Source organism: Pararge aegeria, chromosome 27, assembly GCF_905163445.1.
Source record: "Pararge aegeria chromosome 27, ilParAegt1.1, whole genome shotgun sequence".
In the NCBI taxonomy this organism is placed as follows: Eukaryota; Metazoa; Arthropoda; class Insecta; order Lepidoptera; family Nymphalidae; genus Pararge; species Pararge aegeria.
The window spans coordinates 5,351,565-5,377,404 of record NC_053206.1 but is presented as its reverse complement, the minus strand read 5'-3'; the positions used below and the strand labels follow the sequence as shown (position 1 = coordinate 5,377,404).

General features: G+C 36.6%; 1 protein-coding gene across 3 annotated transcripts in view; it reads left to right on the top strand.

The window, feature by feature from the left end:
* Positions 1-25,840, top strand: part of LOC120635740 (la-related protein 1) — a 108,673-nt gene that overhangs the window by 35,430 nt on the left and 47,403 nt on the right. The window contains exon 1 of one of the 3 annotated variants that reach the window (XM_039906872.1): positions 3,203-3,474. The exons of the other annotated variants lie outside the window; for them this stretch is intronic. The gene's annotated coding sequence lies outside the window, so the exon portion shown is untranslated. Of the gene's footprint in view, positions 1-3,202; positions 3,475-25,840 lie in introns of those variants that run through there. 3 annotated transcript variants of the gene reach the window in all.

Genomic DNA, 25,840 nt, shown 5'->3' with positions numbered 1-25,840 from the left:
AAAATGTGGGTGTATCCCGATATACTGAATACATCAGCGTTACCTTTTCGGGGGTACAGAGTTGATGTTATGTTGTGTGATTTTAAGCAATTTAACTTCTTTAAGCGCAACTAGAAAGTAACACCTGTAAACTTTTTTTTCTGACGGCAGTAACGCTTCCTTGTAGTTTCCGCTATTTAACAATAATTATTTGAATTGGTCGTAAGTATATATTGTATACTCTACGCTTCTTTACTTATACGCCAGCTAGTGGCAAATATCACAATCAATTAGGATTATTTAATTCCAATATTTACAAACAGAAAAATTGTGAATAGCAAAGTGAATAAAAAATCTACAGTTTATAAAAAAAAATTAAATTGCAAAGTTTTAGAAAATATATAAATATACTTGTTTTTTTTTATATAAATTATAATTACATTTTCTGACGATTGCGACATTCTATAATATTCAATGATAAGGTTATATTGACATGTGATAATGTAACCTTCAATTTTCGACTCCCAATTATTCTATTTAACAAATAAAAATATTTATATTAGCTGAAAGTGATATTAATGAATTTTAAATTGAATATAAAATGAAATAGTGAATATTAAATGAAATGGCGGAGTCCCAGGAACATTTTACTCTATCATCCATAAATAATAATAAAAGTTTTACTCCAATCGCGCGTACACACTTTTTTTTTCAATTCGAAAGGGGTTTATTCCGATGTAGTCCCATTTAAATTTCATATCGATCTTATTATATTCTGGTTATTTTTGGAGACATCGATTATCAATCGATTGCTGCTATCGCACAAATATGCACGAAAAGTACGGAAGCTCAGCCGACACCCTCATTTCAGTCAGTATTTAAAAAAAAAAAAAACTATTTACCATAAATACAACATGGCGTACGCAGCCACAGGGCGAAGTTTGGCGCGCAATTGCGTGACTAGTGTTGGCCTCGGCCCTCGCGGGGTTTATAGATTAAAAAAACTATCCAAATTAAATTATAACGTATTTCCGCTTATTGAAACTGCATAATTGTTGTATTTTTAATATTCTCTATTCATAAATGAATAAGAGATGTTCATGATTACATAAACGCCAATATGCAATAGGTATGCTACTTTTTTACTAAACAATCTAATTTACGATTAAAATGAGGTTTTAATCATTCTCAAGCATGACGTTTTACGTGGAGCATATCCACAGATAATAGGTTTGTCTGCTAAACGTCACATGGGCATGGAAAACGTGTTTCAACAGCTAGAACCTATCGTCATCATCATGACCACTACGCACGGCGCCGGTCTCCTCTCAGAATGAGAGGGGTAAAGGCTGTATCTAATAATATATGTTCAAATGCGTTTGAGACCATTAAGGGGAACTCTCACGTATGCACTCCCACGTGATGTTTTGTTTTAACTTAACGCAAGTGATATTAAATTGCTTAAAACATTAAAAAATATTCGAAATCAATTATTGACAAGGAGTGGTTTTGAATCGCCAGAATAATACTCCTCTTATTTTGGTAACTTGTCGATAAGCTTGTTTTAAGTAGCAAATATTACACAATTTACATGTAGGTAAAATCATCAGCAAACCTTAAAGATAAGATAAGGCAGTTGTGCATATTATAATGACTTTATAGCCGAATGTATTTTTACATTCTTTTTATCTTTCACAAGATTAAATTTTGAAGCATTCACTAAAATAATAAGAACTACTTTAAGTAATATAATGTGTAGGTATTTATATAATGTGGCCGTACGGTGATAGATCAGAACACGTTCGTCACCACCCCTCTTTCCGCGGCTTTCGTACGAGTTGAATAAGGGAATTTAACAGACTACGGTCAGCAGTGCCCTGTGTGCTATTACTAAAATCTACTGCGATCGACTACCCGTCTACACAGAGTGGTGACTATAGTCAGCAGCGGCCTTGATAATAATGATGATATGTATAGCCTCGTTGGTATAGTGCCTATGTGTATTATCTACGTGCTAAAGTCCCTCATCGAAATAGCGCGGTGGGTCTATATGCTCTATATTCCTCTGTCCTATGCGGCGTGTGTCCAACTATGGGACATGAAAAGTCTGAAAAAGATGATGAAGATATGTAATTAATATCACAACCTACTAACTATTTTAGGCACAGGCTCTTACTTAAAGTAATTTTGCTTGTTATTAGATCTATTTTAATCACGGCATGATGTCAATTTTTTTTTACCTCGGTACTAATAAAGTTATTATTATATTTATTAGTATTACCTTTAAAGAGTTGCATCACGTAGGCATATTCGTACTAAATAGTGTGTATGTTTGTTTGTTATCTATATTTGGCCCAGCTACTTTACCAATCTTGATGAAATTTGGCACATATAAATATCTTGCGTCCTAAAGATGGACATAGTTTTTTATTTATCCCAAAAATTACTAGGGTAACGCTACCAGGGAATTTTAAACTTTTCACATCCCAATTTGGAATGATTGAAATTTTGAATAGACATGCTTTTATTCCGGAAAGTCGAGGTCGCGGGCAGCAGCTCTTTAGTAGTTACATCAACAGTATTTAACGAGGTATAATAAGTAATAATACCTGCAAAAGTATTTATAAAATAGAAGCAATCAATACTCGAATTAATTAGCTCCGACGTCAGGCACCACCGCCTTAGGAATTATTTAGTGCCTATTCTTGAGCGGTATAGACCGGTAGCCTGTAGACGTCACATCTACATGAGTGTAAAGTCCTTTTTATATGGAGAACGAATGAAGTTGCCGAAGGTTGACGTTCGGTCGTTTGATACAAATGTGTCAAATTTACTTAAGTTTCTTACTTTATAAGTAACACTACGGGCACGGGTTGCATCTGACACATACATTTTGATTTTTCATTTATTATTCATAGTTAAACTAATTATGGAACGCAAGAAATAACACCCAAGTGTTTTTAACCTAGTGAAACTTAGAATAAGATATATAAATGCATAATCGATTTAGAATTGACGGAAGCATACATATACCAAGATCGCCGAAAGAACACGTTGAATTTATAACCTCAGCTCCATTTTAAAAGCAAGTGACTTATAAGTTGCAATACGAAACGAGAATTAATTATTCTTTCGTAAAACGCGCTTTAAAAGCAGTTCCACCGATTATTCCAGTCTACATGACATATATAGCCGCATGGGAAATATACCAGTCTACGAATACCAAATCGACGTATAACAAAATTAAATCGAAATTTATGCCTTGTCGTTTACCACGCACAGCCAATCGTGAGACGGCCATCACTAGGCCAGTCGGACGCAAAACGGCGCGGTCGGTGCACGCGTTTCCCGCGTAAATTCGATTTTGGAATTCTGTTAAATCCATTTCAGTCCGAATAATCTATGCCAATAATACAGAAAAACGCGTCGACATTTCTGTGTTACGCGGATTAGTCGTGGGTGTTTTATAGTGTCGAGTTTTTTCAATTATTTGCGGTAAATGAGCTGTGGTGTTTTCTTTTCAACAACGAATTTTATTATTTAAAATCCATAGTAACCTACGCGGATAAAGGTCTTTTATCGTGTCGACATATTGATCGGTTACACGAAAGCGTTATTTTGTTAAGAGGCTTCAGTGTTATTCGAAATTATTTGTGTTGAACTTAAAAACGAAGGAGTGTTTTTCCTTTACGTGTTGATTTACTTATCGGTAGATTTGTTGCGGTTATGGAATGCAGTTGTTTTTTCACGGTTTGTGTTATGGTGGATAGGTTTTTTATAATGCACGGATCGGATCGCGGTGTATGTTAGTCACTGATAAGAGAATGCTGTTTAAAATAAAATTAAAAACATAATTGCTAGCTATAAATCTTTTATGACATGTTATTTTAATTTACTTAATTATTTTTCGAGATACTAAAACGCTTATGATTCATGAGTCATTTGCCCATCATTGTTATTACAAAATACCATTAGATAAAAAATACCATTGCCTAGTTTTTAGTTTGAGCCTAGTCTATGCTCAGTATCTTTGATATACTTTTTTTTAAATTTATTTAATTGTATCAGGCAACAAGGTCGATATAAAAACGCATAATATACTAAACGACACCAAAAGATAATTTATATAAGACAAATATATATATATATATATATATATATATATATATATATATATATATATATATATATATATACTGAAAAAATATCTAAAAAATATCTATTACTAGGTGTTTCTGTGTAAGTAACGGTCGTAATTATTTCTTTATCTTTCCCGTAGGGAAAGGGCAAAGGTATATAACCGGTACAGCCTTCAGTACGTAAAGGTAGTAACGTTAGGTTATATTGACCACGTGGATACCTTGGGGAACCTTACGCACACCCGTCAATATAATTTCAATAATAAGAATTTTTATATTTAAAGCGGTGATACCTAGTCGAGTTGAAACGTGCATGCCTTAAAGTTCTACATAATGTTCTAAAAGGTGTGTGGAGTCCACCAGTCCGCTCTGGGCAAGCCTGTTGGACTACGGCCTTAACCCCTTCTCATTGTGGGAGGAGACCGGGCCCTGTAGTAAGCCGGTAATGGGTTGATACGATCACGGTGATGAATTTAAAATTAACATTTTAATTTAATTTAAATTTTCGATATGCGTTATTGCGACTTATTTATATCAGTCATGTTTATGGTTGAGCGAACTTTCTTTTTAAATTTACCAAGGGCAGTAGCATAAACGTAGAACAAATTATATCTGTATTTGAGTATTTGTTTCACAAGTAAGTACGTGGGTACTTTAATTTAAAACAAAATATTCTTTACATTTTTCGATTTCTTCCTTCGATGAAAGAGCGTTCGTATTGTTTCGCAAATTTTTTTTAAATCTACTTCATCTTAAAAATCAATGAAGAGTTATTTTTAGATGTCGTATTATTTACGAAAAAAATTACGTATTATTCAGAGTTTTTTTTTCTCTATTTATTATATTTTCTTTACTTCAATCAAGGAATAATAAAAGGTTTTTTTTATTTATTTATTTGTTATTTCGAGAAGTAACTGTTTATTTTTGTAAAGTTTCATCCAAATCTATTTAGCCGCTTCACCGTGTGTGTTTAATATTCTACAAACTTTCGCATTTATAAGTAGGATGGGGTCTAATATTTATTAAACAAATTTCCTTATTGTGCCATCTGTTACAGTAGGTGTCACATAAAAAGTGCGCCGGTAATCAAACTAGTATTTATCGTAAAAACGCGTAAGCTACTTGCCTTTTTGTATAGCACTTAAGTTTAAACATAATCAGTGAAACCTCTTGAAAATTATTATGCAAGGAAAAATATTAATAAATTGTACTCTCTTGATATGTATTTATATCTCTGTAACTACTTTTTTCTTTGGTGTACAATAAAAGTGTATTCATTCATTCATTAAAGTAGTAAGTCCATACCGTTAGTTAATTACATATAAAATTTTACATTAAATTATTGAATGAAACTTAACAATTAGTGGTATGTTCGATTACGAAACACGAAGCGCTGGGTTAGAGCTTGAACAGAGAATTTCAAAAATGCGAGAACTCCTGCGATGTGGGAATCCCCGGCCTTCGGAAAGCCAAAATTGAGAGTTATAGTAATTCTTCGAGCGTTCGGGAAACTTCGAGACATCTTTTCGTCCAAAATCCCTCAGTGCCTGAAGACCAAAGTCTTCGAACAGTGCGTGTTGCCAGTGATGACTTACGGGTCCGAAACGTGGTCGCTTACTATGGGCCTCATAAGAAGGCTCAGAATCACTCAGCGGGCGATGGAAAGAGCAATGTTGGGAGTATCTCTACGTGATCAAATCAGAAATGAGGAGATCCGTAGAAGAACCAGAGTTACCGACATAGCTCGGCGAGTTGCTAAGCTGAAGTGGAAATGGGCGGGGCACATAGCTCGGAGAACCGATGGACGTTGGGGTTCCAAGGGTTACAAGGTGGACAGACGACGTCAAACGAGTCGCTGGGAGCCGCTGGAAGCAAGCGGCCCAGGACCGTGGATTTTGGAACTCTCTACAAAGGACCTATGTCCAGCAGTGGAATTCAATCGGTTGAAGTGATGATGATGATGATGATAGTAATTCTCAAAACACGTTTTGGAGCAGCGTGGTGGGTAATGCTTTAAACCATCTTCCCTTCCATGTAGAATAAGAAGTGAGACATTAATATGCCGAGAATAACGACGATGAAGTAGCTTCGCAATACATTTATAATAATATAGTCTTTGTGAGGCAAAATATTACTCTTTATAAATCAAAAGCTGAAATTAACAATCGACTTACCAGAAACGGTCATAAATTAGTGATATCTGCATATCGTCTGCGAAAGGTGCAGAACTCCTTTGTGGGGTTGAGTATACGCTTTTACAACATGATTCCTAAGGAAATTCTTGACCTACCAATGCATACATTTAAAAAATGTGTAAAAACGCATCTAGTACAGCGAGGTTACTATACATTTGATGAATTCCTCAATGACAAGGTAGAATGGAAGCAGCCAGCCTCGCTCTCATCTCCCGCAAGATAGCAAAATGATTGTAAATGTTGATGTTGGAAAAGAGCAACTACTGAGTTTCTTGCCGGCTCTTCTCGGTAGAATCTGCTTTCCGAACCGGTGGTAGAGTCACACAAACATGCATACTTGACGTTTCAAAAGTGCTTATAAAGTAGGCCTACTTGAAATAAATGAATTTGAATTTGAATTTGAATTTGATGTATGAATTGACATTGTGTAAAATTGGTCCTGTCCTATTCAGCACATTTGTCAAGACAAAGGATAGCACTATTTTTACAGCCATCGATTTTACTCTATAGATTTTGGCAATATTTTCGAACTATGGTCAGTAAATCTGTCATCGCTCTTTTTTTGTGGCACCTAGAATACCTAAATCATATTACAAGGGTCGGACCCTCCGACGTGACCCTACAATGTTACCTCCCTACCAAGCCAAGCGCTTTAGCGTATGTTTGCATCACAGACTAGATTTCACCACGCGGTTTTACTCGATAAATTAAAAAATTAAACTAGCAATCAATATGTATGTACCTATAGTGTCATATTAAAAATAATTACCGTCGACTTGCCTAGCTGGAAATGTTTATAATTTGTATGGATTACCTTTAAAATTTACCAGTATTAGTAAAATGTACTGAAAAATTTAATTTCTGACAAGCCATTATGGGGTTACACTCAGTGACACACACAGACATTCTCTCACAGCCTATTCAGGTTCCAGAACTAGGCACACGCCTCCTCCTTCATAGAACATAGTGTTTTAGAGCATAAACCCACCACTGCTCAATTTTGGGTTGGTGGGCTTGAACCACTACTAGTATTAAAAGCGGTACTGACGTGCGCTCTCCGCCAGTTTTCCAAATTCTGGCTGATACTGAGAACTCCCTAACAGAAAAACCCACGCGGATAAACCAATTCCTGAAAAGCCTGCAACGCATCGGTGGCTCCTCTGGTGATACAGATGCTTATGGGCGGCGGTGATCACTTAACATCAGGTGACAGACTTGCTCGTTTGCCCGCTATTAATATTAAAAAAAACAACCCCCAATGCCTAATAACTGGTCCGACCCACGATTCGTGCCGAGGACCGCGTTATACGTAGCAAAAACTCTGGATCACTAGACCAATAAGGCACAAATTTTCCTCCGCTATCCTACAGAAAGTACCCCAACCTACCGCGTCGAATCTCCCACCTGCCTTCCTAAAGAAATGGGATATGAATGTCCTGTGGTAATGAATAAACTTTTATCCCCTATACCTAACCACTTAGGGGTAAAAAATATGAAGAGCTATATAGCCTATGGCCTTCTATATGAATTGAGCTATCGAAAGCAAAAAATATTTTACAAATACCACTGGAAGTTCCTGAGATTAGCGCAAGCAAACAAACACATTCTTCAGCATAATTACTAAGCATAGATACTGATATTTCTTTCGTTTGCTTTAGAGCGGCCATGCGAATATATTCGATATTTAATACGACAAAAATCAAGGATACTGTCAGAGAGAATTCGTTTATTTTTAAAACAGGTTTGCACGGACCGACCTCACTGTTATAATCGTAGCTGAGTTCGGGAAACGGTGAAAGGAACTTGGAGTTCTTTTTTATTCCACTACAAGTTATCCCTTAAAAGGCATACTTTCTAAGTGGTCCCATTTAAGTTTTATCGAAATCGATCAAGCTTTTATTAAAAAATCAACAATAATTAAACCGAAAGTAGAAAATTTTCGCCTAAAAAGTTCATTATGAGGCGTGCGCTGAGAAAAGTATTGATAATACATAAAAAATATGTATATTCACTTAAATAATACCACTAGAGCAGAATTGAGACGAAATGTACAGTTAACAAATAAGAATTTCATAATGAATAAATATAGCAAAATATATATAGCAACTACCAGAGAAAATTTTCAAAAAATTATCAGTATAATACCATGTAGGTTGTACCACGTGACGTCGAATGGTGCAATTCTATTGGTCGATATTTGGGTCGGAAAAATAATCATTAGTATCTACAAAAAAGTCCGCGAGGGAATATATCTAACTATCATATTTAGGTCACAATAGTAGCGTTTGTGTTCTAAAATTTTATTCGTTTTATTTTCTTTTTAGTTCCTGGGCGTAGGTATGTTAAAGTCGGGTTGTTTTTTTTTTTATTTAAAAATAATTTTATCTATTATAATATATTTACTTCGGTAAGGTAATAGTTATGTTTTTTATGCGTAAGCGCTTAATTCTTTTTTGCTGATAGTTTTTTCAGTGTCGCATTTCATTTTTTTTTTTTCGTCTAGTCATCATTATACCGTTTTACCTTGAAACATTATACTTATTGAAGCGCTTTATGAAAATAGGTTGATAGTGATTTTTAAAATGAAACTTTTCTTTAGAATCGTTGTAATTTGAAACGGGACGAAACGAAAATGCGTCACGATAAAGAAATATACATACAGTCAAAATCTGTTATAACGACATCGAAGGGACTACTCATATTAACCGATAGTTGTAACAACCGGTGACAGGTATTAATAGGAAAGACTATAGTGTATGTAATACGCGATTTTTCTTTGATTTTGATTAGTTTTCTTTTTTGCGTATGACGAAGCGGGCCTTGAGGCTAGGGCATGCACGTGCTTTGTTTCTAAGAATTATAAAAGACCCTAAACTTTGTTTACTTTTACGAAAATAGCCATTGACCATTATACTGTGCCAGATGTGGATACTGTTACCTATTCAAATTGTTTACAATACAGCTGAACCGGTCGTTCTACAGATATAATTTTCCGAAAGCATTAACCAAATGTGGTCGCTTAATGCGGTATGTCGTAGTAAACAATGTCGTAAAAACCAATGTTTTCCGATAAGGCGGTCATATAGCATTCAGCCAGGACCTTTGATTTTGGTCAGTTTAACCGGTAGGCTGTTCTAAACGATGTCGCCATAAACGGTTTTGACTGTATTAATGTTATAGGATGAAGCGTTTATAGCCCTATGGTTAGGTCAGAGGTCAGGCGTTTCGGGGGGCCGAGTACGAATCCCAGCCCGCACCTCTAACTTTTCAAAGTTTTTAAGTAATTAAAATATCATTTTTTTTTTTTATAAATTTATAACAGAGTAAACACTATATAAATTTATATATATATATAAAAGAAAGTTGTGTTAGTTACAACATTTATAACTCAAGAACGGCTGCACCAATTTTTATGATATTAGATTTTTTGGATTCGTCTTAGACCGGAATAGGATAATAAGTATTAAAATATAACATTCATAAAAAAAAAATGAGATAGTTATAAAATATAAGTTATATTTTGCTTCAACCGTGAAGAAAAACGTGAAGAAACCTGCATACATGAGAGTTCTCCATAACTTTCTCAAAGGCGTCTGAAGTCTAGCACTGGGTTAGAGTCTAACCCCTCTATACGGCCTAACCCCTTCTCATCTTGGGAGGATACCCGTGCTCTGCAGTGGGCCGGTATTGGGTCGATATAATGATTATAAGGCCCATAGTAAGCGACCACGTAAGAAGAAGGCTCAGAGGCACTCAGCGGGCGATGGCGATGGCTATGCTGGGAGCAGTGGCGTACATTGGGTTTCTTACCAGGGTATGCACACACCAGGAAAATTGCATAAAACGGCACAAATTCTCCTCCTATTCGAGTTATATATTAATGTTAGGGTATGCAGTGCTTTTGTGCATGTATGGAGTGCACGCCACTGGCTGGGAGTATGTGACCAAACCAGAAATGAGAAGAAGGATTAGAGCCACGGACATAGCTTAGTCGTGAAGCTGAAGGTGCAATGGGCGGGCAGTGGCGTGCATAGAGGTTATGCACAGGGTATGCAGATGATACAAAATGAAGAAAATCTCTTGTACACGAGTTATAAAAAGTCTTAAGGATAGGCATTGCAAGAGATAGTAAAAAGCCTACCCTTAAATATTTATAACACGTAGTGGAGATTTTCTTCATTTTGTATCATCTGCCTTTGTTTTTACGCCATTGGTTGCCTGGAAGTAATCGCTATGTAGCGATAAGGCCGCCAAATTGTACTCTCTTGCTATGTATTTATATATCTGTAACAACTTTTTTACTTTGGTGTACAATAAAAGTGTCATTCGTTCATTCATTCATCTGCATACCCTGTGTATACCCTCTATGCACGCCACTGTGGGCGGGGCACATAGCTCTGAGAACCGATGGACGTTGGGGTCCTAAGGTGCTCGAATGGCGACCTCGCGTCGGTAAACGCAGCGTGGGTCGACCCCCAACGAGCTGGACAGACGATATCAAACTGGGAGGCAACAGCGGATCCAAGGGGGGGGTCATGGGGGGTCATGACCCCCCCCCCCCCCCCCCCCTGAGCTTGTTGAACCATTCACTCTTGCGGAGTTTTGCGGCATACCCCTCGACATATCTCTAGCTGTTATGGCAAATCATTCTCCACGGTTATGGAATATAAATAGGCTGCCTCATTCCGTGAGTGATAATTCTTCTCTGGATGTCTTCAAGAGAAGATGGCATTATGTACGTGTATATGTACAAGTTATTTAGGTTAAGTTTTGCAAGTGTAAAATAGAGAATAAAAAATTTTAAGTACAGTACTTAGGTACATTAATAAAATACCTACTTTTTACTTCTATCTATTGGCATCAAAATTAAATTATAAGTTCTCGACTTGACCACGACTATGTGACGCCCTCCTGGCGCCAAAGCTGGATCCGCCCTTGCTGGGAGCCGCTGGAAAAAAGCGGCCCAGGACCTTCGATTTTGGAACTCCCTACAAAAGACCTATCCAGTCCAGCAGTGGACGTCAATCTGTAGAACTGGTGTTAATGATGGAATGTATTTTGTTAGATGTTGCAAGGTATGGTTGAGCTGTAAACACTACGGACGGATAGACAGTTCGCATCTTCGTTTCTGTTCCGCACCGCTGGGATCTGGAATGCCCTTCCAGCTTCCATTTTCCCCAGTGCCTACAATATGAGTACCTTCAAATCAAGAGTAGGCATCAAATTCAAAATTCAAATTCAAAATTTCTTTATTCATGTAGGCCTATCACAGGCACTTATGAAGCGTTCATACATAATTGTTTACATAATTGTAACGGGATGGTGATAACTTCGTTCGCCAACTTAAATCTAAAGCTACGAGGGTTCCAAACGCGCCCTGGTCTAAGAAGAGCCCACAACAAACTTAGCCGGGTAAATTTATTTTTTTGTTATCACCATCTTCCAGTAAATTTAAATTAAGCTATGAAGCTAGAGCAATTCACACCCAAGCTTTTTTATCGTTTAAATAATCCTTAATGTTATAATAGGATTTTTCTGTAAGCTTACGTTTTATATAAACTTTGAACTTATTGAGATCTTCTAGGCAAGCGCGCTCCACCTTAGGCTGCATCATCGCTTACTATCAGGTGTGATTGCAGTCAAGCGCTCGTCTATAAACATAAAAAAAAAAACATTGCAGCTGTCCAACTGACAGTCCCGGCCGTAGATACGTCACCTTGTGTAAGCGGCAGCGATTTCGTAATTCCATGCCATTAATAAAATATATTAAAATATTATGTTACGTGAACTTTTCGCAATCTATCATTTTAATGTACGCAGACCTTTCGAAACGTGTTTACAGTCGTTTAAGAACTCCGCGTGGTGTCTCTCAGCGAAATAGCATACAAAAAAAAACGTTAGAGGTGATTTTTGACGGCCGACTGGCGCAGTAGGCAGCGACCCTGCCTTCTGAGTTCATGGCCGTGGGTTCGATTCCCACAACTGGAAGATGCTTGTGTGATGAGCATGAATGTTTTTCAGTGTCTGGGTGTTCATATGTATATTATTCATAAAAACATGGTTGCCTGTAAAGTCGGTATACGGGCAAAAGTTTTACGTGACAACGACTTTGAGTGGTAAAATAATTTTAATGTGAATATTTATTCGTATAGTAGGAAGAAGGATGAAATAATAGTAACAATTTAAAACATTTATTTATACAAAGAATTATATTTAAAACATTAATTTATACAAAGAATCTCGCACTGAATTTCATATTAACAAAACTTTATTTTTACCTTTAAACATACATACGTATTTATATACAAATATACATACAATAACTTGCAATACATTTGCGTACAATGAAACAGCGTTTACTACAAAGGGACGCGTGCCTTTCGCTTTTTATGTCTGTCTCTCTCGCTCTTAGGCGGGCGCGTGCCTCTCACTCGCTCTCATTGTGAGCGCATAACGTGAGCGGAGCGTAACGCAGTTTCTTGAAGTGTCACCCGGCAAACCAATTTATAAGACGTTGTCACGTCAAAATATTCAACAGTCATCTTAGTACCCATAACACAAGCTACGCTTACTTTGGGACTACATGGCGATGTGTGTATATTTCGTAGTATATTTATTCTAACACATGTATAAATAGCATTACCTAATAACCAAAAGTCCAAATGCCACGTTCGGAACCCGTTCGATACAGTTCCAACCGGTTTGTGTACGAAATTAATATAATACCCTCGTCTCATCGCCGATGAGATGCTATAAATTATTTTCTCGCTCAAGTAACTTACGATACACTACAATTGTACACTTTTAACTTCTTTTGCTACTTACAATTGTACTTTATACTTTAAAAAATCTATTTACGTTTTTTCTATATGTTTATGTGGTGTACAATAAAAGTGTATTCATTCATACAATTATTCAATACACTTTCTGTTATATAATATACTAGCTGTTGCCCGCGACTTCGTCTGCGTTTGATTTTGTTTTTAAAGTATTCAGTATCGCTAAACCTTAAATGATTATAGTTGTATATATATAACATGTGACTGTCAATTAATTATAGACAAATAATTTGCAATAAAATAAAATTGCGACTATAATTAAAGATCTAAGCTATCCTATCTCTTAAGTTGGACCAGACTGCTCACGGTGTGGCCATTTAATTCCAAATCGGTTAAGTAGTTTAAGAGTCCATTGCGGACAAACATCGTGACAGGAGATTTATATATATTAAGATATAAACGCAGTCGTTACTTTGCGGAATTCCATGATAAGTTAAGTAAATTAAGCATAATTTGCTATACACCGCGATAAGCAGGATAATCTGTATGGTGTCATTTATAATTTCTTCAATCCTTATACTACATATATACTACTACATACATTCAACCGGTATTCGGCAATGTACCCTTTACGCAAACTAAGCTTAATATTCATAAAACACTACCACTGTTGCATTTCGACTTGTTTTTCTTAATGCCTCGAGAACTGTTAGTTTTGTCGAGATACATAGTGTGATATTGAAATTTAAAATTATTTTATTTCAAGTTGGCCTAATAAAATCACTTTAGAAACGTCAAGTACCTAAGTCTATTTGTAGAGACTCTACTATCGGTTCAGATGGCAAATTCTACCTAGAAGAGCAGGCAAGAAACTCCAAAATTCCGATGTTTGTTTGGCAATATATTTGAGACTTAAAAAAAAACAAAAAAAAATTAAAAGTCAGGCTCCTCTGGGGATACAGATGTTCATGAGGGCGGCGGCGCATTGTAGGTATTTTCTTGGCAAGAGCGTACGATCCATCCTAGATCTACATTGTTGCCCAGGCAAGTGGCGTCAATATAGAGTATGCACTAAGTGGGAAGATGATATAAAATTTAAAAAATCTCCAGTACGAGTTATAAAAAAACATAAGGATAGGCATTGCAAAACCTTGTCATTGAATATTATAGAATGTCGCAATCATCAGAAAATTAGAGATATTCAAAAAACTTTGCTATTCACAATTGATCCGTTTGAAAGTATTGGAAATAAATAATCCTAATTGGATTATTCTATTTGCCACTGGCTGGCGTATACGTCAAGAAGCGTGTAGTATATGACATATACTTATGACCAATCCAAATCATTATTTTTAAATAGCAGAAACTACACAGAAGTCTGACGTAAGCGTTACTTCCGTCAGAAAAAAGATCTGAGTTACTCCCTAATCGCGCCTAAACCAGTTTTACTTCAAAAAGATCGAAGCAATTATAAATTGTACCGTGCTAATTTGCCTGCTCCTAGCGGATCTTAGCATATAAATCATAATTTTTATTGCAATATCACTTCAGCAAAGTAACGTCTGTCATTGTACATCATGGACTTCCGCAAACTTACGCCTGCATCCATCTGATAGTTTATAGCTGTAGGTGCTCGCTTCTCGCTCAACGTGGGCGGTGGGACAGATGCCTTATGCTAATCTTCGAATTAGCAACAAATTTATCTGCCACGCTTCGGCTCGAGTTGATATTTGAAATTATAGTTTTGAAAATGTGCAACCTTCTAATAATTAATTATATACTAGTCGTCTAAAGGGTCCCAAATCACTGGAGATCGGTTGCCACGATAGTAACATATATATTTTTTTCTAATTTATTTATAATTATATGGATGCGTTGTTTCGAACGTTTGTACATAGTTCTTCTCCTTTTTCCTTATTCTTCTACTTCTTCTCCTGGACTTGTCACCGTACTTAGTAGGCGACAACCTTCCGTTGTATAAATAAATAAATAAATAAATATACTACGAAAATACACACATCGTCATCTCGCCCTAAAGTAAGCGTAGCTTGTGTTATGGGTACTAAGATGACTGATGAATATTTTTATGAATTATATATACATTAATACTTAGAAAAATACATATAAACACCCAGACACTGAAAAACACTTAATGCTCATCACACAAACATTTTCCAGTTGTGGGAATCGAACCCACGGCCTTGGACTCAGAAAGCAGGGTCGCTGCCCACTGCGCCAGTCGGCCGTCGGTTGTATGTAGGCCCAGGTCGAACGGACGAGTCCTGTGACCCTGTCACATGTGTTGTTTCGAACGTTTGTACATAGTTCTTCTCCTTCTACTTCTCCTCCTGGACTTGTCTCCGTACTTAGTAGGCGACGATCTTCCGTTGTATGAAGTGCCAGTGGTCTCCCCGCTGGGTCACTCCGGCCTTCCGAACTCCAGAAGTTTAGAAGGCCCAGGTCGACCAACCCTACGACTTGACGAGTCCTGTGACCCTGTCACAAAAAGTTTTACTGCTACTTCTACTTGCGCACTGGATGTCAGCTTAGTATGTAGTAACATTAATTATATTGATTGACATAGATATTAAGTTTATTGTGAACTAGCGAACCCTCGCGACTTCGTCCGCGTATGAGTCAATTGAGAAGCTAGAATAGATCTGATGCTAACATAATAAACATCGTGGCTTATTGTTTTACGTACTGTGTTAGTAAGTTGTCATTATATTAGTTGATACATACAAACATACATACATACATACGAGTAAATACATCCATCCTCAGAAACTTTCGCATTTATATTAGTTTTTTATATTAGTTTTATTAGTTTTCCCATATGCTTTGCGACTTGATGTTATTTCTGAAGAGTTATGTCGTTTATCTCCGACGATATCTATATATATAAAAGAAAGTCGTGTTAGTTACACTACTTATAACTCAAGAACGGCTGTACCGATATGGCTGAAAATTGGTAGGTGGGTAGCTTAGAGCCAGGAGGCGGACATAGGATACTGTTTATCCCGTTCGACAGCGTTCCCGTCTGAGTTGACATAAAAAGACAGTTACACCATTTATAACTCAAGAACGGCTGGACCCATTTTTATGATATTTGATTTTTTGGATTCCTCTTAGACCGGAATAGGAATATAAGTATTAAAATAATAACATTCATCAAAAAAAATATGATGCGCGGTACGAAGTTCGCCGGGACAGCTAGTTTATTATATCTTCATTAAAATTAGACAACACATGGGTTGATAGTATACACTTTGAAATAAAAAAAGAATTATTAAAATCGGTTCAAACTTAACGGAGCTATGGAGTAAAATTGATAAAAATTATCCGGTTTCCCGGAGGAAACTTACTGATTATCGGGATAAAAAGTATCCTATATGTTGACCCGGTATATCAGTTACCACTGTACCAAATTTTATTTAAATCCGTTCAGTAGTTTTCACGTGATGCCCGGACAGACAGACATACAAACAGACAGATTAAAATAAAATATGTATAAAGCAACCCCGGGTCAAAATTTTCAAAATACATATATTGAATGTACAGAAATCTTCCAGTTCCTGTTTTATTATTACTATACTAACACATAAATAAATAAATAAATATACTACGACAATGTACACATCGTCATCTCGCCCCAAAGTAAGCGTAGCTTGTGTTATGGGTACTAAGATGACTGTTGAATATTATTATGAATAATATACATAAATACTTATAATTCATTTTTGTTTTGTTTTGTCTCCTAATAATTGATTAAGTTAATTTTTTTTATTGTAATTTAGCTTTAAATATTTATACTTTTAAAGGTTTATATTAACTGACTAATATTTAATTGTAAATAATTTATAAGAATGACTTTTTTTACATTTTAATGCTGTGATAACCTGTAAATAGTTGAACATTTACTATGTGACTCATTCCAAAAAAAAAGCAAGTTTTAATGTATCTACTGTTGGTTGTCCTTTATAAATAAATAAAAATAAAAATAAAATAATATACAGATAAACACCCAGACACTGAAAAACATTCATGTTCATCACACAAACATTTTTCCAGTTGTGAGAATCGAAACCACGGCCTTGGACTCAGAAAGCAGGGTACGCTGCCCACTGCGCCAGTCGGCCGTCAAACATGGACCTTTTACGTTAAAGAAGGCTATGCGCAGTCGGGTAAACCAGCGGAGCCAGGCTAGCGTGTCATATGACGCAACACGCGAAAATACCGTATGTTGGTATGCGTGCTCACAGTGTATCAAGGTTACCGCAATTTGGTCACAATGCTCGTGATAAAACGATAACGTACGTAATAAGTTAATTTGCGCTATTTACCTACCGTTTGATAAGAGGCTTGCCAGAAGAGGATCTCGCCGTTTTAGGGATCACCGTGGTAAGATGAACCTCTTTGGTTCCATTTTTTTTTTTTTTATCCCGCGCGAACCATTTTGTTTGCTTCGGGCTAGAAAGTATCATATGTCTTTAACTAGGATGTAAGATATCCACTGTATATATTTTGACGACCTCCCTTGCGCAGCGGTGAGCGCTGTGAATTTAAGTAGTAGTTTCCGGGTTCGATTGCCGGCAGGGGCAATTTTTGATGTGAAACACCTATAGGCGGAGGGTAAACCTGATTTCTGGCGTGGCGACACAGGCCGTGGCGACGCATCGCCACGCTATATGATTGAATTTTTGTATTTCGTACTAGCTGTTGCTCGACTTCGTCTGCGTTTGATTTTGTTTTTTGATGTGGCATTCAATTTAGTTAAAAAAAAAAATTAAAGTATTAAGTATAGCTAAGCCTTAAATGAGGAGTTCTGTCCTCTATCTCCAACCACATTCAGATCTACACAAAGTTTGGGGAAAATTAAAAACATTATATATTCTATAGTACAAAAATAATTATTTAAATCGGTTATAATTCGTCGGAGTTATGGTGTAAAATCGTCACTTTCATCCCCTCTTCCAAAGGAACCGAGCTTAATGTCGGGTAAAAAAAGTATCCCATATTACTTCAAACACTTCCAAAAATATGTGTACAAAGTTTCATGAGGATCGGTTAAGTAGTTTTTGCGTGAAAGCGTAACAAACAAACTTACATTGACATTTATAATATTAGTAGGGATTAGTAGGGATGTAACAATAAAAATGAATATTAATTTTGTAATAAAACAGTTATTATTAACCGAATTACAAAAAGGAGTGGTTATCCATTTGGTTTTTTTTATTTGTGGACGAAATTTGTAATGCTTTATTTTTTAATTATGCAATATCTGCAATAACTTACAGAAAACAATTTGTTTCACATCTGCCAGGCGTCCCGTGACGGCTCACACGTTTTTTAATATGGTATGGTCTGGGGGGCTTTAGGTTGTGGCTAACTTGTAGTGGAATAAAGAATGCAAGATAGCAACATTCAAATTACGTGACAGTGTGAGACTCCGTCATTCTTCTAAGCGAGTGTTACAGTAAATTTATAAAGTGGGTAAATAATTAAACTTTAAATAACTATCAATTCATATTTGCCAGATATTTTATTAAATTGATATACGCTAATAATTATTATTTAATTGAATATCAATACGACTGCATTATCGATACACTCCAGTCCTACGTAGACTCGAACGATGCAAAGATACCTCCCGTCGTCGTTTATCACGAGATAGCAACATAAGCTTTTTCGGTTTCGGAATGTTTCTTAATTAAAATCATTTTGGTATTTATGTATATCTATGAACACTCTTGGCACTATCCCGTTCTCTTGCTGTAAGTCCTATCTACAAAGGTTGCCTGTAAGAGATTGCTTGCAGCAATAAGGCCGCCTTTGCATGTCTACATTGTGTACTGTATACTCCTTACTGTTTCTTTTCCTGTATGTTATACGTGCAATAAAGTGTTTCTTCTTCTTCTAAAATCATATTACAATCCACGGGGTTAATGTATTTCAGTACAACATAACAACCCCGCTAATCGTTACAATTACGTACAATAATAATAAATAATGATTTAATTCGTTCTAAATACCCATATGACAAAAATTAAAACAAAAAATACAAAAAAATACTGTGAAGATAAGCAAATATGTACAGACTACTATCTTAAACCAATACTAACTTAAATTAATTTCAAATTGCAAATAATAAAATGAAAAACAAAATTGAAATTTAAAATTTAAATAAAAATATGTTATGTGTATGTATGTATATTATGGAGGTAATGACGTACTTTACAATTAATTTGAAATTCGAATTCAAAAATTCTTTATTCATGTAGGCCTATCACAGGCACTTATGAAACGTTCATACATATATGTTTACATAATTGTAAGGGGATGGTGATAACATTGTTCGCCAACTTAAACCTAAAGCTACGAGCTATATTAAATAAAAGCTATTGTGATAAGGCATTATCGAGCGTCTGGTGTGATAAACTATTTATGAACAAACAACTCGGACGACGATGACGGGGTTACTGTTGTAACTTTTTAGACGATTCCATGAAAAGTTTTGGACTGATTGGATTGTATGAAAGAAAAATATTGTTTAAATTTTTAAACTGGAACGTTGACGAAAACGTGATACCGAAGTAAGTAAATTACCATAGAGATTACTTTGATAAACTTTAGAGTAGAAAGGCTAATGATCTTAATAGCACGGTAAATTTATGATAGCAGTATGGAAACTACGAACATACTTTTGACTGGTGGGAGGATTTGGCCGTGGCTAGTTACCACCCTACAAACAATAACGTGCCGCTAAGCGATTTAGTGTTCCGGTGCGATGTCGCGTAGAAACCTATGAGGGGTATGACTTCCATACTCCCTAACAAGTTAGCCCGCTACCATCTTAGACTGCATCATCACATATGACCAGTGCAGGTGGGATTGCAGTCAAGGGCTTACTTGTAGTGGAATAAAAAAATAAAAAAAAACGTTCATTACGGCACTGATGAGTTAGTGTGCCGTTTCGAACATCTGTTCGTAGTTTTCACACTGCTTTAATATATTAACTGTGGTAATAGGTTTAAAAGAAACAAAACTTAGTTTTTTATGCTATTAATTTGACCACGTTTATTTCGTTTTTTGAACGTCCCGCGAAACACATTTGCCTCTGACACGATTGTTAAAGCGCACCAAGCCCGCTAGTACAATTGTGTGTCGTGTAATGTTAAAAGTACTCAAAAGGAGTACTTATTAAAACTATATGTGCTAAATATAGACACAGAAGTGGTGGGCGTGATCTCTAGTAAGTGCGTCACATATCACAGTTCACTGAATATCAGGCCCCAATTTAGTCTGAACGCAAACGTCGTGAGATACTATGGCGCGTTGATACTATGACACTCAATTTAAACGCGAGGCAAAAAAAAAAAAAAATTATAAACCTGTCAAGTATGAGTCAGACTCTCACACGAAAGGTTCGTACCACCAAATTAATATAAGTCTATGTGCTCTTTGAATGATTTTGTTAAAAAAACAAGACGTAAAAATGTAGTATTTCGCAATTGTCGGAATAGTTTTTTCTTTAAAGTTCTATAAAACACACGACAACATACGACTATTTTTTAAGTCGACTCATTCGCGGACGAAGTCGCGCGGGTCCGCTAGTTGTCTAATAATCGAATTATCATCATTTGTTTTTTTGTTATTTCGTGTTGTCATGGTTTTTTTTGCTTCATCAGGTTCGAACAGTAGGAGTATTGTTTAGTTTGTGTAGTATTGCCAGCATGATCTATTATTTAGAGATTGGTAGCAGAGGCTGTTTTGCCACTTACCATCAAGTGCTTAATTCGTCAATTATCACTATTAAAAAAATAAATTTCATTTTATTTTTTTGAGCTACCTTTCTTATGCGAGATGGCGCCTGGTATAACAGCTGGTAATTATGTTGATGATGTAGTAGCAGAAAAAATGGCTAATTGAATGCTTGATTTCTGACGTAGTTGTCGCTATGTCCTTTCTAACTCTAATGCAAGTTTTAAATATCTTCGTAAAAAAAACATCAAATTTCAAAGAAACGTCGCTTTTTACACTTGCCTCTAGAGTCCCGAGCGCTTTGGTCGAGTTTTATTTTTTTCATACTGGTGATGTTATTTTAAAAGAGCCCGGAATAATTTAAATAAAATTACCTACTTTAAGAATTGCTATTATGGGCTATCTCATAGTCCACAGTGGCTGCTTAAAATACCTTTTAAACTATAAATGTGGAAGTTTTAATGGATCATTAACCCCTTCTCATTGTGGGAGGAGACCCGTGCCCTGTAGTGGGCTGGTAATGGGTCGATATGACAATGCAATCAAAAACATCTGTAAATATAAAGGCAAGTTGTAGATGCACCATTTATAACTCAAGAACGGCTCTACCAATTTTTATGATATTTGATTTTTCGGATTATTCTTAGTCAGGAACAGGATAAGAAGTATGAAAATATTGTATTTATAAAAAAAAAAATTCTGGCGGTACGAAGTTCGCCGGGACAGCTAGTTTTATATAACTAATAAAAAGTAAGGAGGGCGGAAAGTTTCCACGCGTACGAAGTAGCGGCCAGCCACAAGAATAATGATAAATCGATACACCTGTGAATGTGATATAACAGTGGTCAATGCAAATGTGAAAGGTAGCATTGCGAATTTAAAGCGAACCTCTAGCCTTAGTACAAGATTCGCACTCTCGCAATCGACGAGTCGCTATCGAGTAATGAAAATACTTGAATGTCGGACTAAAATGTATCTTATCTGCATTATGTTAAAGCTCAAATTAGCTTACAATTGTTTAGCTCGGGCTTTTGACAGAACTTCCCTGGAGCAGCGTTGAGCGTTGTGGTTATAAGTTCGATTTCTGACACTGGCAAGTGGCCGTGGCTAGTAAGCACCCTACGGTCAAAAGCGTGCCAGTAAGCCATTAAACACTCCGGCACGATGTCTAAACCGATTAGGTGCGTGGGTTTAATATAACTGCTATACTCCCAAACAGGTTAGCCCGTGACCGTCTTGGACGGAATCATCACTTAACACCTGGTGAGATAGCAGTCAAGGGCTAACTGGCCGTGTCATAAATCACAACAGGTTTTGCGATTCTAAAACGAATGACGTTAGATTCCACTTTACTTTGCCGATACAGAATTTGATATGCGAAAACGAATCTTCGATTGCGAGCGAACAAAACTTGTCCTAAGGCTACTGATAACGGGTCGCGCCGAATGTTAAAGCAGAGTGACCTTGGCCGGCGGTAGACCGAGACGGCCGGTGTGCGAGTGGGACGGCTGTACGCCGCGAGGCAACGTGGTCGCCACGAGGTGCGCTCTGTTTTGGAGGTTAGGCGGTTTAGTGCACGCTCTTTGCGAACGTTCTTTTGTCGAATTTTCCCTGGCACATAGCGCTGCGGTGTTATAAGTGAAAGGTCCCTGTTTCGAAGAAGAAATTATTTTTGATTTGAGAGGTTTCGGCCGTGGAAAGTTATCACTCTTTCGACAAAGACGTTATCTAATAGACAGTCGATTGACGCAGTCTGCAGCGAGTCCAAGGCTGGGGGTTCGATTCCCACAATTGGAAAATGTTTCGTGTGATGAACATGAATGTTTTCCAGTGTATGGGTGGGCGTTTATCCAGTATGCTAGAAGTTTTTATGTATATTTTTCATAAAAATATTCATCAGTCATCTTAGACAGTAAATAAATGTACCTCTGAAGCCTCTGATGAATTATTTCGATTCTCATTTATATGTATTATAAATAAATATACTACGACAATACGAATATCGCCATCTAGTCCCAAAGTTAGCGTAGCTTGTGTTACGAGTACTATATTATTGCGAACTCGCCATCCTCACCGTAAACGTATAGTTTCTAAGAGTATGGCTGAGGATATAATGAAAATATAATACGCATGATGACAGTAACAGAGAATCGCTAAAATATTGTTCGTATGTAATGATGAATGAATGAATGAATATAATTTTAATGGACACCACAAAAAGGTCATAAAAAAAAAAAGGAAAAGTATAACAAAAAAAGAAAAGTAATGGTTCTTGTTTTATGAATAACATATTTTATTTATATTCCAAGTGAGATTGGTATTTATTTATATTAAATGAAACTGTAAAATCTAGCGATCCGGCCATGACAGGCGAATCGCCGAATTCAAAGTTATGACGTCACGTCCATATAAACATAATTTTGTACCGCTTGAACTTGGAAAATCTCTGCGTATATCAAGTGTTCTGTGATTTCGAACAATCAGTTGCTAAGTTTTTTTTTTTAACAATGCCAAAATCTTATACTTCCTAGCTTAGCTATTTAATTGTTGTGATTTCAAACTCGATGAAACAATAAAATAAGTCCATAAGTTACACATCTGCCGTGAGTGAATAAATTGCACAGAATTTATTTTTTGTACATTGCGCAGTTCTTCATAACTAGTCATCATGCCTAATTAAATTATAAAAAAAAAAAAAAAAGGTGGCTTTGCTAATATCTCTCTCTCTGCTTGAGAGATATTAGCAAAGTCCAAAAAGCCCAAAAAAACAAAAAAAATCTACAGCTGTTTGTAGAACATGCATGACGCAACGAAGCTTGTGAAATTCGTTTTAATGTGGAATTATTTAAGCCTGACCGTTATTACTAGGGTTGCCAACTTATTTTTAATTGAAAGAAATGGATTGTATCTGATTTCTGAATGGGTATACAATAAAAAAATAAATATGATACGACAATACAAACATCGCCATCTAGCGCCAAAGTAAGCGTCGCTGGTGTTATGGGTATTAAGATGACTGATAAATATTTTTATGAATAATATACATAAATGTTAATTAGAATATACATATAAACACCCAGACACTGAAAAACATTCATGCTTTTCACACAAACATTTTCCAGTAGTGGGAATCGAAACCACGGCCCTGGACTCAGAAAGCAGGGTCGCTGCAAACTGCGCCAACCGTCAAAACATTGCAACAATTCTGCTCAGCGGCAGTCATAAGCATGGCGGTACTACTACCCCGGACGAGCTCTGTCTCAAACAGTTTCTACTACTACTACTGACTGATTATGAATATTAGTGTGGAATTCAAAATAATTACTGTGAACAATCAAAATTTCGCACGCTTTGCTCTGACCTTGGGACGGCTGTAATATTTAGGTACGCTATCAGTGACACAAACTTTTATCGGTGTAACGCATAATATGTTGGAGATTTATCGCGTCTTAAAGACTTCCAATAAATTGTTTATTCGTGGTATTACATAATACTGCCTCGTTGGTCTAGTGGAAGGATCACGAGGTGCAAGAATTTTCGATTTTTGAAGTGGTGAAGACTCGCGCGGGAAGCCGTGCAATCCAATGATGACTGACGTTATGAAATTCATCTCAGCAGCCACGACCACTCTGTCAAGAGTGCAAGAAGAAAGAATTTTCATTAAAAGTCCGGAGACAGGAAATTGGCTTGGTCATCCCCCGTGGCTCTGTAAGAACGTTAAGCTGACTGTAGCAATAGTCAACAGGCCCACATGCCCGCATTGGAGCAGCATGGTGGGTCTATGCTATAAAACCGTATCTCCTATGACAGTGAAGACCTACTATTATTATTATCTCAGTTCATATCGGGAGGCATCCGTGGCTCAGTGGTAAAGCGTTCAGGCCGCGATTGCCAATGTCAAAATTCAAATTCAGTACGTTCCAAATTTTTATATGCCCGTAAAAAGCTGGAAGTCCTGCATTAACTGAATGTTGTGAAGGTTATAAAAAGCACTTTCATACTAAAATTTTGCGCACCGCAACGCAGAAGTAATAAAATGAGACACAAACGTAAAACTCGTAAACAAAGGAAAAAAAGGGAAAGTTTTTTCCGGCCGACTGCTCGTAAAGTACCGCAGGTGATAGGTGTAGCCATTGACATTCATAAAGGACCGCCCGGCCCAGACGAAAATGTCCGCTACTGGACTAAATGACTTTCCCATCGGAATGGTTTGCCCATAGTTTGCAGTTTGTGACGCGATGTGATCGCAGTAGATGGTAGTAGCACAGAGGCAGCTTCTGCCTGTTCTTTTAATCGCCTCGTATGACACCCGCGGGAAGAGAACGGGTGGTGATAATTGTAGCATATCAGCCGTCTCCACACGGTACAATTTTTTTTTATCCCATTAACCAGTAACGTGCATATAGGGTATGCACAGGGATATAAAATTGAATAAAATCTCCAGTATGAGTTAGAAATACTTGAAAGTAGGATTTTTATAACTCATACAATGCCTATCCTTAAGTTTTTTATGGATCGTGGAGACCTACTTAAGATTTTCTTCATTTTCTATCATCTGCATCTGCATATCCTTTGCATACCCTCTGCCATTGCCATTAATGGGTTCAAAGACTTTGTAGTTAAGTTGAATTAAATTGGAAACGATCCGCGCCGTGTCGGTTACCGTGACTCGCCTCGCTATGAAAAATCCTATTATAATATTAAGGATTACTTGAACGATAAAACAGCTTGGTTGTGAATTGCTCTAGCTTGATAGCTTAATATAAATAAACTGTGAGATGGTGATAACAAAAAAAACATATATTACCCGGCTAAGTTTGTTGTGGGCTCTTCTTAGACCGTGGCGCGTTTGGAACCCTCGTAGCTTTAGGTTTAAGTTGGCGTACGAAGTTATCACCATCCCCTTACAATTATGTAAACATATGTGTATGAACGCTTCATAAGTGCCTGTGATAGGCCTACATTAATAAATAAATTTTGAATTTGA